The following is a 17,721-nucleotide window of genomic DNA, read 5'->3' on the forward strand; positions in this document are numbered from 1 at the left end:
ATCAAGTAAGAGTGGTAAAGCTCCAGGGCCAGATGGCATCCCTGTGGATCTTTTTAAATATAACATAGCCTTCTGGGGACCTATTTTAACTCATGTTATCAATGCTTGTATATCGACTGGTCTTATTGCTACCTGGAGAGAATCGATTCTGGTCCTGATTTTTAAAAAGGGGGACAGGCACAATCCCGCATGTTATCGCCCCATCTCACTCCTAGACTCCACGGTTAAAATAATTGGGAGAGTAATTTTATCCAGATACAGATTTGGGCAGACGAGCATTCCATCATTAGTAACATTCAATATGGTTTTCGAAAGGGCCTGGGTACGATAGACCAGTGCCTAAATTTGGAATTAATTATCACTAAATATACCAAGGCCAAAAGGGGTCCTCTTTATCTAGCTTTCGTGGATTTGTCCGCGGCTTTTGATTGCGTTATCCACAACAAATTATGGCTGATATTAGAGAAGCTAGGAGTAGAATTACCTTTGATCTCCCTAATGCATGAATTTTATATTGAGGCAAGAGCCATGGTGCGCTTTGGGACATGGGGTGAGTGCTCTGATCATTTTATCATAGGGAGAGGAGTAAGGCAGGGCTGTGTCCTGGCACCCCTCCTTTTTATTTTGTATATTAACAATTTAGATTTGACTCTGCAAATGGAGTGCCAGGACCTGCCGGGGGTAGGAAATAGCCCTCTCCCCGTATTAATGTATGCTGATGATGCGGTGCTTATGGCCCGTACCCCCAATAGTCTCCAGATGGTTTTAAATAGTTTTGTTAATTTTATGTCTAATTTGGGACTCACAGTCAATTCGTCAAAAACACTTATTTTAAAATGTGGCCAGGGGAGCAGTAGGAGCCGGTCTGTCTTCCTTGAGAGCTGTTTAACCTGTACAAATACTTTTTCGTATTTGGGGGTTCTCTTCGACAGCACTGGTTTATGGTCAAAGGCTGTGAACTCTTGAAGAATGTTGTTCTATAAGGCCCTAACAGCTCAGAGCAATTTTAGTGAAAAACTAGGCAGATATCCCCCCACTGAATTACTCCACATTTACAAAGCTAAGTGTGTATCAATTGCGACCTATGGAGCAGGTATCTGGGGTTATGTAGACGCGACTTCAATGCAAATGTCTGAAAATAGATTTCTTAGACATCTGCTTGCTCTTCCAGCAAGCACTTCTATTTGTAACTGTCACATGGAGTTGGGACTACCATATATAGAAGATGTTATTGGCATTCAACCATTCCTCCTCTGGCATCATATTTGGACCACAGAACAGACTAGTTTAAATCGTCAAGTGATTAGAGACTGCTGTGCGTTAGATGGGGCTTCTCATATAGGATGGCTTATGCATATCAAAGATTTTTCACGAAAATTGGGTCATCCAGAATACTTTGATAACCCCAGCAGTTTGCTTAAATTAAATAGGAAAACATTGAAACTTAGTTGTCTGCATTACCTCGAAAATATAAGACTAAATAGACTCAGTTGGGGCACACCAAAATATTCTTACTACCCTCAAGATACAGCCTTATTTAACATATGTACCTCTTGATTTTGATAGATTTTTACTAACACGGTTTAGGATGTCTATGCACAGGTTATTCAGTTTTCCCAAAATTAATGACTGGTCCAGGCAACTGTCTAATTGCCCTTGTGATGGTGTGTCCATACAATCTACCATGCATGTCTTATTTTTCTGTAAATTCTATACCTACCAGAGGAAACGGTGGATAGTTCCAGTGCTTAAAACACTAGGGATGAAACAATGTCGTCCAGCCTTTTTAGTTATGCAATCCCTGGGGGAAGAGCTTATAACTTCATCGGTTACTTCGTTTTTAAAGTCTGTTTTTAAATGTAGGAAGACTATTAATATGTAAGAAACTGTACTGTAAAAATTCATTTATAATTTTGAGGTCAGTCCTCTTTTATCTATTAGATCTATGTGTTTTTTGCCCTTGATTGTAATGAATTAGAAATGCGCTTTTTTGATTATTCTTTTAATCGAATAAAGCTTGATTTGATTTTGATTTGACTCTTTCTGCTCATTCCTGACCTCTATTTTGCCTCTTTCTGTCAGTTTCTGAACTTTATTTTTGCCTCTTTCTGCTAATTTCTAATCTTTATTTTACCTCTCTCTGCTTATTGTTGTTCTTTATTCTGCTACTTTCTGACCTTTATTTTGCCTCTTTCTGCTCATTTCTGACCTTTAATCTGACTCTTTCTGCTAGTTTCTCACCTTTATGTTGCCTCATTCTGCTCATTGCTGAACTCTATTTTGCCTTTCTGCTAGTTTCTAACCTTTATTTTGCCTCTTTCTACTCATTGCTGTTCTTTATTCTGCCTCTTTCTTCTCCTTTCTGACCTTTCATCTACCTCTTTCTGCTAATTGTTTACCTTTATTTGCTTCTGTCTTATCTTTTCACCAGGTTCGAGGGAAGAGCCTCAAAGCCCCTGCAGTCCCAGCCAGCTCCCACCTCCTGAGGGAGCCGGCATTATTGTAGCGTAGCGGGAGCTTCTGGAAAGACAGCTCCCTCCGTGCAGGAGGAATCGTTTCATTTCTTTCCCTGCCCGCATGTCTGCCAGCAGGTAAAGATGTTAAACCACCACTTCCAGTGGGTAGGAGCACTTTGACAGCTCCCACTAGCTGAAAGCTGAGAGTTTGATTTAGCTTGGTGGGAGCTGGGTACTCCTACCCTGACCCTTTTCTTTTTAAAAAAGATTTGTGTGGGACTCAGATGAATCTGAGCCCCAAGATGGCTGCCAATACTTCCTGGCTGAAGTATTGGTAGCCAATCAGATTTCAGCCCGAGCCTCTTTTTCGTTCATTATCACACATGAGAGCTCGGTCAAATATGTGATTTCAGGATGTTTTAGGGCTGTGCTGTGCATTCAGCAGTTTTCAGACAACAATAAAATGTAAAGATAACACTTGATTAATGTTCCTGCTGGAGAGAGATGAATCTTTGTCTAGTGGCAGTTTTGACTTATCAGAAAGTAGTGTTGAGGGTTAATATGCCTGCTACAAAGAACATGTACCATGCAAATAACAGAACTGTATTTATGTGGATAGCTCAAGAGGTTACAGCTTTTGTCACAGAGATCCATTACTGGTAATTCATAAGTTAAAGTCCTAATGTAGCACAGTGACCTATGAATTGTTATCAAATAGCTGCTTTCAAAATGCATAGTATAGGTTAGAACTTTGTGCTTTTTCCAGAGCTTTTATTATCCTAATGTTGCTAAAAAAGGGTTTGTTTGGGCGGAAATAGGGGTATTTTTACAATGGACTGGTGGAGAGTGGCGTTAAGCACAAAATGCTAATGCCATGCTCCACCATTCTGAAAACGCAGGGATGCACCGTATTTACAAAGATATGGTGCACCCCTGCGTTTTCACTAGCGCTGGTGCTAATCTAAGCTGCCTAGTGCCAATGCAGTCACCCTTGCACCATAGTGCAAGGGTGCCCACGTATAGGGAACCATTGGTTATGTGCAGGAATGTGTCCCTTCCTTCACATAAAGAATCACAAATGGCGATTTGTAACTTCTATGTGTGCTGCATTGTGCAGCACACATAGAAGTTGCAAATCGTCATTTTGTAAATGATTGTTTATGTGGAGGAAGGGGCACCTTCCTGCACATAAACAATAATTGATGGCGTTTTGCTGTTTCCTTTGTGCTGCACAATTTGGCACACATAGAAACAGTGAAAAAGGGGAGAAATAAAGCATTTCTCCTCGTTTCGCCATGTTAAGGCCAGGTTTTCCCTGGTCTTAATTTTGGCGCTGCCTCCTATTTACGCCACCCTTGTAAGTAGGGGGCAACGTCAAAATCAATGGGTGTTGTGGCAGAATTCGCACCACAACACCCATTGCCCATCCCTTTCACGCTAAGTATAGCGTGAAGGGGGCCTCTTTTTTAAGGCGTGTTAAGCCTCCTTAAGTGACTTAACGCTGCCTTGTAAATAAGGAAAAGCCCCTATCGCCACAGCAACTTCATTCAAAGTGACTTTATGTGGTGATAGGGGCTTGTAAATATGTCTCACAGAGCCTTATTGGCAATGCTAACCCCAACCACTGGGGTCAATCCCAACCACTGGGGTAAGTTTTAAATCCTGAGTTTGTGCTTCTCCAGACCAAACACTAAAATCTACTGCCTACTAGAATCAATGACATGTGATTCCTATATCCTTTAATCCTCATTGTGTTTTGTAACATTTTCTATATACTGATTTACACACATATGATTCATTGTCTCTGTATAATGGATGTGTGTAATGTAAAGTGCTCTGACACCCTATACTGGTTTGAGTAGTGCTGTTCCACAAATTTATGGTGTGGGAGGGAGGCATTTGAGAGATGAAGTATACTGTTGGAGGGTGGTAGTGAGGAAATCCATGGAGAATGAGGTCATTGGAGGGCACCTAAAAAAGATTGTCACATGTGCGCCACTACAGGCACTATGGAAGCAGTGTGGTGCTCATCGTGGAGTAATAGCTTATTTTCCACGAGCTTAATTTTTTTGCTGCTTTTTAAAGATTTGTTATTGTCTCATTCCCATTAATAAGTCAGTTGGCATTTTTATTTTTTTATTTAACAAAATGTACTTAAACCCCAGGCAAAGGGTTTAAAAGTGTCCACTTAATTGATATGTGAATTCTTTGAATATATGATTTTTTTTAACAAAATACATAATTTTTTTAATTTATAATCGAAAAACTTTTGGTCTCAATGTAAAATTATCACTGTACTTGGTGTTGATCAAGGCCAGGCCTTGCACTTCTGGCGGCAGCCGCAGCTAGGTCTGCAAAAGCACAGCTCTAAGATCTGTTTGTGCTGTGTGCCCCTGATCTTACAGACCTTGTCAGTGGATTGCTTTCCTCACCGCACAGCTCCACCTGGTAACTGTTGCCCCCTGACCCTTCTAGGTCCTGTGTTTGAGGCCACAATTCGCGGTGGTCCAGTTGGAAGCATCTCTGCTCTGCTGATGCTCTCTGCCCCTCTTTTTTCCTGAGCTGACTTTTTGCTCCTTTGCTCTTTTTAACATACCTTTTTACCTTTTTCTGCTTTTCTATAATTAAATGTTTTCACTTTTGCTGATTTCTGTTCTTTTGCACCTTGTTTCTCTTTCCTTGCTGCTGCCCGTTGTGCAAGGTCCGTCCACTTCCAGCACCATTTCCCAGCTTCCCAGCTGTCCAACCCTCTCCAACGCTACTTAATGGTGGCCGCTGTGCCACTGGTGTGTCAAAGGCACACCAAAGGCAAGCCAATCCGCGCCTAGCTCTGGTCACCAAACCATTCACCGCTACGACTCCAGCACCCTCCTTGCACTTAACACCGGACGCTCTACTGCCTGCCATCATGCATCGCCGAAGAACACCCAAGGCCTATTCACGTGCCGCAACTACAACTGCAATTGGACCTTCGCCGGCCTCCGCACACATCCAAGAGTCCAGGCGCACCTGCAGACGGCTCGAGAAAAGATGGAGGAGCTGCAAGATCGTAGCAGATCACGCAGCCTTCAAATCCGCCATCACAGCGCACCACCAATCATCAGAAGAACAAAGAAAGCAGCCATCCAGGAACGCTTCAACACCAACGCACATAACAGCAAAGAACTCTTCACCGTGATCAAAGAAACTTGCCAAACCCAGGACAGGGAGATCAGACATTACCCCCTCCAAAAGATCAAGGAGATCTACAACAGCTTCACAACCCAAGACATACCCACCCCACCTGCTACCATGACACCCAGTGGCTACAGACCTCAGCAGACCTTGCCCAACTGGACCACCCTCACCTCTGATGACACCCTCAGGATCATGAAGAGCATCCACTCTAGAGCCCCCTTGGATTCCTGACCTCACCACATCTTCAACAGAGGCAGTACCTCCAACGCACCCGAACTCTGCCGCACCATCAACTGACCCATCAAGTCTACCACCTTCCTGGAAGACTGAAAGCACACAGAGATCAACTCCCTGCCGAAGAAACCCTCTGCGGACCCAAGAGACCTCAAGAACTACAGACCCATCTCTCTGCTCCCCTCCCCAGCCAAAGTAATTGAGAAAACCATCAACGCCCAACTCTCCAAGTTCATTCAAATGAACCACATGCTGGACCACTCCCAATCAGGCTTCAGAAGCAATGACAGCACCTAGACCACTCCCCTCACTGCCACAGACAACATCTGTGCCCTCCACGACTGAGGCAAAACTACTGTCTTCATCTTCCAGGACCTCTCGGCCTTCTTTGACACCATCTCCCATTACGCCTTCTGCACAAGACGCAACGATGATGGCATTCGCGACAAAGCCCTAGAATGGATCTGCTCATTTCTCACCAACCTAACACAGAGTCAGACCCCCACCTTTCAAATCAGAACCCACAGAGATCAGCTGAGGTGTGCCTTAGGGATCCTGCCTGAGCCCCACCCTCTTCAACATCTAAATGGCCCCACTTGCAGCCATTGTCAGAAGCCACAGACTCAACATTGTCTCCTACGCCAAAGACACCCAGCTGATTCTCTCCCTCACAGACTAATCCACCGCCGCCAAGAGCAACTTCCACAAAGGGATGAAGGCAGTCGCCACCTAGATGAAGAACACCTGCCTCAAACTTAACTCAGACAGGACCAAATTCCTCATTCTGGGCTCCACCCCCTCTTCATGGGACGATATGTGTTGGCCTGCAGAGCTCAGAACCCCTCACACAGACCATACTCGAAACCTCAGCATCATCCTGGACTACTCACTCTCAATGAACCACCAAATCAACACTGTTTCATCATCCTGCATTCACACACTCCACCTGCTTCATAAGATCTTCATGTGGATCCCCACGAGTCCAGGAAAACTGTCACCAATGCGCTTGTCAGCAGCAGACTCGACTACGGCAATGCACTTTATATCGGCACCTCCCAGAAACTCCAAAAGAAATTGCAGAACATCAAGAATGTCTCCGCCAGACTCATCCTGAACAACTCATGCCACAGCCACATCACCGGCCACCTTAGAAACCTTCACTGGCTACCTATCAACAAAAGAATTCACTTCAAGCTCCTCATGCACACCTACAAAGCCCTCCACAATGCTGGACTGGCATACCTCAACCACTGCCTCTCCTTCTACACTCCCACCAGACAGCTCCGCCCCATCCACCTGACCCTGGCCACCATCCTATGAATCCACAAGACCATGGCTGGAGGATGATCCTTCTCATACTTCGCTGCAACGACCTAGAACTCCCTGCCTCTGGACCTCAGGCAATAACAATCACTGCTGCAATTCAGGAAGGACCTCAAGACCTGGCTTTTCGACTGAACCGCAGATCCACCCTCTCCACTCAGCGCTTTGAGACCCTCACAGGTGAGTAGTCGCACTCTATATGAGCCCTGATTAATTGCTTGACTGATTGTTTGGAAGGGGCTGGGAGGTGTGATCAGTCAATGTTGGAAAACTAGTGTTTTGCCTGAAAACTGACTAATGTTTCCCAAAGCAGTCGCCCCGAAGAACAGGAGTCTTGTCCATGTCAGTCAAGAACTCCAGATTCCTGCCCTGGTCCTTCTTTTAGCTGACATCACTGAAGAGAAAATAAAGACAGATATGGAGTATTTACGGCCACAAAGCAGTAGATGAGTTGGTCTGATAAGGAAGGCCTAGCTTAGAGTGCCCCCATTATGTATAATCCACTGTCGAGGCTATGGTCCCAGCCTCTCTCCTGAGGGTGCACTCGGCTCAGCTCCCCCACCTCACCCTGTTAACCCTTTCTCCCACTGCCAGTAGCATCTGGCTCATGCACTACCTTCCCTCCACTCCTCGGAGTCTGTTATGCTAAAGGGCATTATAGAGGGGCTAGGAAGAGGACACGTGTTTGGTCTTGGGAAGAGTTTCAGTGTCTTGTGGCAGCACTAGACCTGCAGAGGGCAAGTTAGGGAGAGCTCTATTCTTGGAATAGTGAGGTGGATTAAGGAGAATTTTGGGCCCGGGATGCAAGGCAAGCCTTTCATCTTCCTGAGGTCGATAGACTGAGCACCAATGAGTTGTGTAACAGTTCCTCAAGGGGTAACTTTTAGCTATACACTTTTGTTAGTGTCATGAGAATGAATAGCCAGGCATATTCATGTAAAATAGAGTTCCCAGTATCAGTCTGCATTCACTAGCGGGAAGTTGTCAGCACTGGAGGAAGAGCTTGGAAGGCTAAGGCTCAGTGAGGGGCATGTCAGCCCAAGGGGATGGGTGTGAAGGGCTAATAGATTGGCGTGCAGGGATCGCAGAGAAGAAGCACTACAGTACTGTGGAGAGTGCAGAGTGAATGGGGACATGAACACTGGGCTCTGGAGGGACCAGTGAAGGAACATTAGCACAATTGGATGGAGTTACAGCTCTGTGAAGAGAGGAATCTCAGTACATGGGTCCTGAAGGCTTATTTGCACTCCTGCACACTGTCTTTCACTATTCCATCTCATGAAATGCAGGTCATGCATATGCCCGCAGTGAGGCTTGTTCGGATAGAGGTACCTTCTGAGGTCTGGCTCATGCTGAGGGTGCCCATAGATGCATTGTGGCCAACGGGAAGCGACTTACAACTTAGGCTCCATATACCTACAGTGGTTGGAAGCTGGCACCCTGCGGTCAGGAGGTGCAAGGATCTGTGCTATGCCGCGTAAGAGAAGCAACTCAGACTGGGGGAGGTCAACAGAAATGTTCACTCACTTGGTGTGAGTAAGAGCTTGTGATGAGGAAGAAAAGAAAAGAAGACAAGGAGACAGGGTGGAAGTTGATTGATGAGGCAAAAAGGCAATGGAAATCCACAAAAACAAGAAGTTTGGAATGCAGTAGAGGTAGATAGAAAGAGGTTGGGAGGAGGAGTGGGCAACTACAGAGGAGTGATATAGAGGACAGAAATAAAGGAGGGACATAGAAGGGTAGGTGAGATTGGGATATGAAGTAGCGAGAATAAAGGCAGGTGAGTCACAGCATTATAAAATGGACAAATGATGTAGGAAAGACAGAATTAAAGTAAAGATGGTTGATTACAGAAAAGGAGAAAGGATAAGAATGGGGACTGGCATGAAAGAAAAGGTGCAGGATAGAAATGCGAAATAATGGGAAGGACAGAAATAATAGAAAGAAGGAGTGAGAAGAAGATCTGGAGGAGAGGGCGAGGGAAAGGGGAGAATTAAGTGTAGAGAGAAAAAGGGGCATGAATGGAGAGGATGAAGTAAAGGAGTGAGGCAGTAAAAAGGAAGCATTGAATACGCATGAAATGCTGAGGAAAAGAAAGAAAGAGGTGTCAAACATAGAAAGGAGAGAAAAAGGGAAGGAAGAACAAACAAAAGGTGATAGGTAACAAGAGGAGAGGGAAAAGGATTGAAAGGGACAATTAGAAGATTATCAGTGCAACACCAGACACAATTGGTCAATGGATTAATCTCCTAGGGAACGAAATGTATTAGTAAAGTAGTTACATGACTTTGCACATGATTGCTGGGTAAGAGCTGTCATCTGAGGTGGAGGGGTTGTTTTGCAGTTGTGTTCTTCAAATGCAACAAATTGAAAACTTGAATAAAACTGATTTTTTAAAAGGGGCATTGGTAGACAAAGGTGACAACCAAGGAGGTTAGAGATAGTGAACAAGATGAGCAGGAGAGAAGCATAGTCAAAATATAGATTTGATAGAGAAAGGGTAGAATGAGAGAGAGGTCAGGGAGATTGGACAGAGTTGGGGAAGAGAGAATGGTAGGATGCAAACTGAGAGAGGAGGCAGGATGAGGGAGAAGTAGAGAAAAGTGGGGAAGATAAAGCGGCACAAGGAGACAAGACAAAAACTGTGAAAAAAGGGAGGAACGCGATAAAGACAATCGAGACAGATAGAGTGGTAGTAGGGATAAGAAAAGGTGCGAGGAGGAGATAAGAGACTCATGATGATAGCAAAAAGAGAAGAGTGATACATAGAATGATTAGGGAATAAGATTCAGTGTCACTAGGGTTCAGAGGTGCAAGGAGCCCTCTGCACCCCTGTAATGGATGCCTTTTAATACCAACCCAAAGGTGAGGGGAGATTAAAAAAAATCTGGCTCAGATTAGGGCCGATGTTACCCTTGCTAAGCTACTGATTTTGGTAGCTTGCACAAAGTATATACTTGCATTATAAGTTGTTGCTTGTCTTCAGTGCATGCAGCCTTGCCTGTAGTGCACAAAGCACCTTTATTGCCGCACATGGAGGATACCAAATTAGAGGGGACATTGCTCTTTACCACAGGCTTCTAGACAGAAAAGGAGATCAACGAAGATGGACATGTATCTGGCAGGTCGCTCCAAAGAAAAATGTATGGCTTATACGACGGAGGTTAGTAAACCAATGGAAATAAGATACATAAGAAAACCGTTAACACAAGAGGAAAAAGACCTAAGGAGAAAAGTGGGTCTTTGTTTATATTGTGGCAAAAAGTGGCATTTTGTCAGAGAATGTCCTACCTGTCTAAAACATCAGGATCAAGACCCAGTCCAAATAAAACTGCTGTTCAGGGAAGATAACTAGTTCAAGAGACAAGCTGAAAAATTCCTTGAACATGGTTCATACAACTCCTGACCAATCCATCGCCAACACATTGCAAAAATTGTCTCCTCATTTCTCCTTTCATGCACTCAGTTTAACAGCTAAGAAGCAAATGGAGGTGGTAGTCATGATAGACTCAGGAGCCACTGGTGTATATATTGACACAAAATGTGGTACTCAGCTGTGTGTTCCAATAGTAAAGAAAGAGAACCCAGAAACTGTTGGAGCAGTGGTTGGGACCAAGTTAACATCTGGTCAAATGACCCACCATACTATGGTAGTGGACCCCATATGTCAGCAAAATTGGAGTAAGCATAAAGAGAAAATATAGTTTGAACTAAGAGATGCTCCTCAATTTTGTATCATCCTGGGTCAGCCATAGCTAATAGAGCATAATCCAAGAATCAACTGGGGACAAAGAACCATCCGTTTTTAATCAGATTGGTGTCCTCAGGTCTGTTTGTCACCAAAAACTGCAAAAGTACCCAGCACTACTATAACACTTTTCATTGCCACAGCAGCTGAGCAGGATGTTGAGCTACTAGAACAGTACAAATAATACAGAGATGTGTTTAATGCCACTAAATCTTAGATCTTACCTCCCCAGAGGACATACGACTGTCAAATCGATCTTGTTCCAGGAGCTAAGATCCCATGCACTCCTATATACGCTCTAATAGAACAGGAAAATCAACATTTTAGAGAGTACCTAGATAAGTACGTAAAGAATAGCTTTATCCAGCCTTCTAAGGCTTCTGCCACATTACCTCTGTTCTTTGTGCCAAAAGCAAGTGATGAACTCCAACCATGTATTGATTATAGGGCCCTTAACAACACTACAATAAAAAAGTTACCCGTTACCACTCATTCCCGTTCTCCGTGATCAGGTTTGAACCACCACCATTTACACCAAGCTAGATCTTCGAGCTGCATATCATCTTGCATGTATCATGGAAGAGGATGAGTGTAAAACAGCATTCCGTACTCGCAATCGACTGCTTAAGTGCAAGGTTATGCCCTTTCGACTATGTAACACCCCAGCAGCATTTCAATTTCTGGTAAATGATGTGCTACAACAATACCTGCATAGGTTTGTAATAGTATACATAGACAACATTCTCATCTATTCAAAATCCAGAGATGAACATGTGGAACATGTAACAACTATCCTTCACACTCTAAGAGAACATGGTCTCTATTAAAAACTGTCAAAATCAACTTTGTATACCACTAAGGTGGAGTTCTTGGGATTCATTCTCACCCCACAGGGAATCACTCTGAGAGAAAGGAAAATACAAGCCATTACCACCTGGCTGTAACCCCAAAATCTGAAAGACATACAACATATTTTGGGTTTGCAAATTTCTATAAACAATTAATATAATATTTCTCCACAAAAGTGATTCAGTGAACTAAGTTGCTTCATAAAGGGCTACCTTTTAAATGGACACAAGTCTCAAATTAAGCCTTCAAAGATCTAAGAAAGGCATTCACCTCAGCTCCTGTACTCAAGTACCCTGATACGAGCAACCTTTCATTGTGGAAGCATATGCATCTAACAGTGCTATAGGAGCAAACTTATCCCAGCGAGATACCATAACAAATGTCTTGCACTCAGTGGCTTATCTATCAAAAAGATTCCTGCCAGCTGAATGCAATTATACCATCGAAGAGAAAGAACTCTTAGCCATTACATTAGCGTTTAAAGAATGGTGATACTACGTGCTGGGTGCTAAACACCACAACCTTGTGTACACAGAGCACCTCAATTTGCATTATCTACATTGTGCAAAAGCCTTGACCCCCAGACAATTGAGGTGAACCTTGTTTTTTTGCTGAGTTCAGTTATCAAATTACATTCTGCCTTGGAAGCATGAATAACAAAGCAGATGCCTTGTCTCGTGCTGACTGTGTCACATTGCTATGTGCTCATAACCCACCAGCCATAGTAACCCCAGAATAAATCATAGAACTTATCATAACTACAATACCTATAACTAATGCTTTCTTTGATAAAATTCAAGTACACATGCCCATGACTAAATTGATACAATGGCGAATCAAAGAGAAACAACGAACCATAGTCAACAATCCATACCCTTTCAAAATAAACTACTATATATTCCTACTCAATCCTTGCAGAAACAAGTCTTACAATGCTGCAACAATCATTATTTCTCAGGGCACCCAGGACATTCTAGAACAATTGAACTAGTTGGCCGTTACTTCTGGTGACCTACTTGGAAGCAAGATAGTACTACATACATTCTACGTTGTGGCATAAGTAATGGTAACAAAAATGATCATAGAGAGAAAAGAGGACTGTTAATGCTGCTGCTGGCACCAGAATGCATCTGGGAAGATATATCAGTGGATTTTATTACTGATCTACCCAAAGATAAAGGCAAAGACACAGTTTATAGTACTTGTGGACTGTTTGTCAAAAATGGCTCCTTGTCTTCTCTGTTCAGGACTACCAATAGCTGCAGCTGTGGTGAATATGCTTTTAACACAAATCATCCACTTTCATGGGTTACCAAAAACAATTGCTTCTGATTGTGATGCTCAGTTCACATCCAGGCTCTGGAAAACGTGGTGTGCAGCTCTTGATATCAAAAGTCATGTTTCAACAACCTTTCAGCCAGAGACAGATGTACAAACCGAGAGGGTGAACCAATCCCTGAAACAGTACCTTCAATGGTAATTATATACAGCTTCAGAGTCTTGGTTGGACTTGCATGGGAGGCAGAATCTGTGTATAACAATCTGTATTACTCATTCCTACAAATGTCTCCTTTTTACGCGAACTATGGATATCATCCCCACTATGTTCCTTTGATAAAATGCACCCTCAAGTTTATTTACCAGCCCTTGATCATGCGCTAAAAAATATGTTTACAATGGTCACACGGCTAAGTCAAAACGTTTTCAAGGCCAAGACAATATAAAAAAATGATTTGGAGATCGCTAGAGACAATCTGTTCCTAGTTATCAACCTGGGGATCGTGTTTGGTTGCCAACACGAAATATACACTTTAAACAGCAGAACAAATTTCAACCCCTGATACAAAGGGCTTTTTGTGTGGTGAAGCGCATGATCAATCCTGTGACATAGAGGTAGTGTTTGCCCAGGACAATCAGAATATACCCGGTGTTCCACACCTCAGTATTGAAACCTGCTAGTGCATCAGCTCGTTCCCACCCTTCATGTTCAATTTTGGTAGACAATCGTGTGGAATATGAGGTGCAGGCTCTTAAGGCAGTTAAAAGAAGCAATGGGAAGCTATGGTACCTTGTATCCTGGAAAGGATATGGCCCGGAAGAGGACTCTTTAGAGCCGCAGGAGGCCATCCATGCGCCCCGCTTCTTGCGGTGCTTTCACCATCTGCATCCTCTGACATCCCCTTGATGGCGCAAGATAGCCTTTAGTGGGGTTGCTGTCATGGCCAGTATGCGCACAAATTTATATGCACGCTTGAACACTGTGTGTCTTCTGTATGAACATAGGAACTTTATGATGCATAAGGTTTGCCAGAATGTACCATTGGGTGCACCACAGCTTGCTCTTTTATTGCTGCCATGCCATGTCTCCAGTATACAAAGCACACTTTGCGCCCTGAGTGTTTATTCATCCTGCTGTCACCCTACTGTTACGTGGGAACTAATATTATTTATTTTTTGCACCTCTTCCAGTATTAATGTGTGCCCGCACGATGTTCCTGGTCTTGGGTGCCATCTTGAGTGTGACTTTAGAATAAATACCAGCTACACCCAACGGCAACCGCTCGGGATTGAGAACCGTTGTCAGAAGCGATGGGGTCCTATAGCGGTCTTACTGTATACTGCTTCCAGACACATCAGAGCAGTGAGTTCCTGCAGCGGTCCCATAGAATCCTCACAGAATCCAGCTTTAGAATCCTGTTCTTCAGAAGCGAGGTAAGGACTTTGTTATATTAGAATGCCGGCAAGCCTGATCGAGCGGTAATAAATGCACAGCAACGATGATTCATCGTCTTATCAGATGCATTTAGCTCATGTACAGAAAACTGCTAACACTACGGACAGTACTTTATTATTAGCCATAAATGATATTTATATAAGCCACTGTATGTTGGCCATTGTTGTGAAACGAACATTATCGTATTGTGCAAACTGTCTTTCTTGTGCAAACTGTCTTCTTTGCTATTATTAGTATTGTTTACGTCAGTGCTCGAAAACACATTGTTGAACTCAAGAGGAATGTTCATGTTTTACATTCTACATCGTAAGGAAAGAACGTATCCAGTTATCAGCAGTAACAAAGTGCTTTTCAGACCAATTGACATTCTAGAAATTACTGGTTGGTTTGTTGTACACTCTGCAAATAAGAATGCAAATAAATGTGCTTTAAACTATAGAAAAAAGGATAAAGGAACAGAACATTGGTTGATATAATCAATGGTTTTTTGTTCAACATGTGAGAAATCCTTGTAGTCAAGTTTGTGTTATTACCAATATCCGGCAAATCAATGAAATCATAGAATGTATGTGAAAAGTTTAATTTCAGGTAAGATACTAACCAAGTCCGGTACAGTCATACATGATGTGATTGATGCCCATACAAGTTTCATCCTGATTAGATCTAAAGTGGTACAATTTTTTGTTCCAGATCGCCCTCCTTGCCCTACCACCCTTCCCCTCATCTACCCACTCCGAGCTTCTGGTGAAGTATATCTCACAGATTTGGAGCTGCTGGTAGGTGGGACTTTTGAGGGCATTGCTCCTGAGGAACCATTAACCCTAACCCTGGGTTATTTAAAGACATTTCCAGTTGAATATATAGGGACACGGAGGATCCATGAAACCTTTGGATCCTGTACTGAGATCTGATTGGCTGCCAACACTTCAAACCACGAAGTGCTGGCAGCCATCTTGGGACGTAGTCACAGGATAAAACGGTAAAAAGAAAAGAAAAGGGGGCAGGATAGAAACACCCTAAACCCCTTGAGCTCTTTGGGGGTCCCACAGGGACCCTGCACGGCCCCCAAAACTTGTTTTTAAACATTTTCAGCAGGAGATAAGCTGGGTCTGTGAATCCTGCAATAAATAAATCGAAAATTGGGCTTCTGCGCTTTGTTAACTATCAGCCCCTGGGTGGTGAAGTCCCGGAGGCATTATGCAGAAACAGGAGAGGGGTGCACAAGCTCCCCCTCTAGTGGAGGAGTGTGGCTCAATGGTTAGAGCGGCAGACCCTGATGCAGAGTTCTGGCCAGGGACTAGGGTTCGATTCCCGCCTCGGCGGGGCTCGGGCTCAATTTCCTCGGACCTGTCTATTCTCGCCTCGGTGCCTATTCTAATCACGGGCCCCACGCTGCAACTCTGGGCAATAGCTTGCTTAGCCTCCACACCGGCCCCAACAGCGCTAAGGATGCCTGGCTTCACCCTGGGGGTGCCCAGGAGTGGACACTTCACAGGGAAAGCCAGGAGGGGTTCCACAGCGGTATGAGTATCAGCGCCAGGAAACCGATAGGCGACACCGCAAGGTGGCCATCTGGTGACAGTGCGCTCTATAAGTACCATGACATTTACATTTACATTTACATATTATGTCCCAGGGACCACCACCTCCCCTGGGCTTCTTTAAACATTAATGCTGGGGAGGCCCATGTGAAATCCCCCACTGCCACGAGGACTAGCACCCCCCCTGGGCTTATTTCTTTTTAAATGGGGGGCCTCTCAGACCCACCCAACCTTGGGGAGCTTCACCTCCCCATGGCTAAATAAATGTTGTGGGCCCACATTGACCCCTCACAGCCCCAGGGACCACCACTTCGCTGGGGATTTAATTTGAACAAAACGTGGGGGGGTGGCACGGACCCCCTACAGCCCCAGGGACCACCACCTCCCTGGGGATTTTTTACATTGAGTCTGGTGGGTTGTGCAGGCTCCTTGCAGCCCCGGGGACCACCACCTCCCAGGGGCAAACTTAAGAAAGGAGGGGGGTACAGAGCCCATCTCCTGGAGCCATAGCTTACCCAGTGGACCACTACCCCCAGGGTGGCTCCTGAAATGTCTCAGTGTGCCCTCACCTGGGACACTGCAGTTTGCTATGACTTTGTGGGAGTGCCACAGAAAACTCTGCTCCACTTCTAGTAAGCGGGAGTAGAAGAAAATGCTCTTGCTTACTAGAAGCGGAGCAGAAATGCATTTAGAAAGAGGGAGCTGCATGTTCTGCAGCTCCCTCTATCAAAAAGCAATGCCATCTCCGCCAGGATGTGGACAGCTGGCAGGGACCGCATGGGACTTCAAACTCTTCCCGTGGTCCCCAACTGAACAAAGTGGGTGCCCTGAGTGAGACCAAGGCACTCACAATACAGGCTGGGATTGGGTGAAATAATTCTGGGAGGGGCAACTCGATCCTCCTCCCTTTCTTTTTCTTTAAAAATATATATTTTTTAAACCATGTACCTGGGAGGCTGTCCTCTGGGCCATTCAAAATCGGCTTAGCCCCAGGGGATGGTATCCCGGGGGCCGAAATTGGTCTAGGGAACAGGGGCCATGTGCCCCTCTCCCTGAATTCATTAAAAAAAAAAAAAAAAAAGAAAGAAAAAGACTGGCAAGTTGCCAGAGGCCATGCCCCCTTTCTGCACCACTTTGCAAATGTGAATCCTGGTGCACTGCTGGTTGGGGAATGAAGTGGAGTCTACCCTAAATATTTACAGTGTTGTTTTTGAAAAGCCCCTATTACAACATACGGAGAGCTGGCAGGGACTGCAGGGGTCTTTAGACTCCCCCGTGGTCCCCAACTATACAAAGTGGGTGACCTGGGTGGGACCAAGGCACTCACACTACAGGCCCGGCCCTGAGTGAAATCAGCCTGAGAGTAGGGAGGTGCGGAGCCCCTCCCATTACTTAAAAAAAGATGAAAAAGGCCGGTCCCGGGGATGGGATCCCCGGGGCTCAAACCAGCCAGGAGGTGGGCTGCTCGACCCTCCTCCCTTTCATTTTATTTAAAAATATATATTTTTAAACCCTGCCCCAGGGTGGTTTCCTTTGGGCCTAATTCATGTCAGGGGGGGGCTGCGCTGCCCCCTCCCCCATTTAAAATTGGCCTAGCCCCAGGGGATGGGATCCCTGGGGCAGAAATTGGTCCAGGGAACAGTGGCCATGTGCCCCTCT

This window comes from Triturus cristatus, chromosome 10 (assembly GCF_964204655.1).
Source record: "Triturus cristatus chromosome 10, aTriCri1.1, whole genome shotgun sequence".
Classification (NCBI taxonomy): Eukaryota; Metazoa; Chordata; class Amphibia; order Caudata; family Salamandridae; genus Triturus; species Triturus cristatus.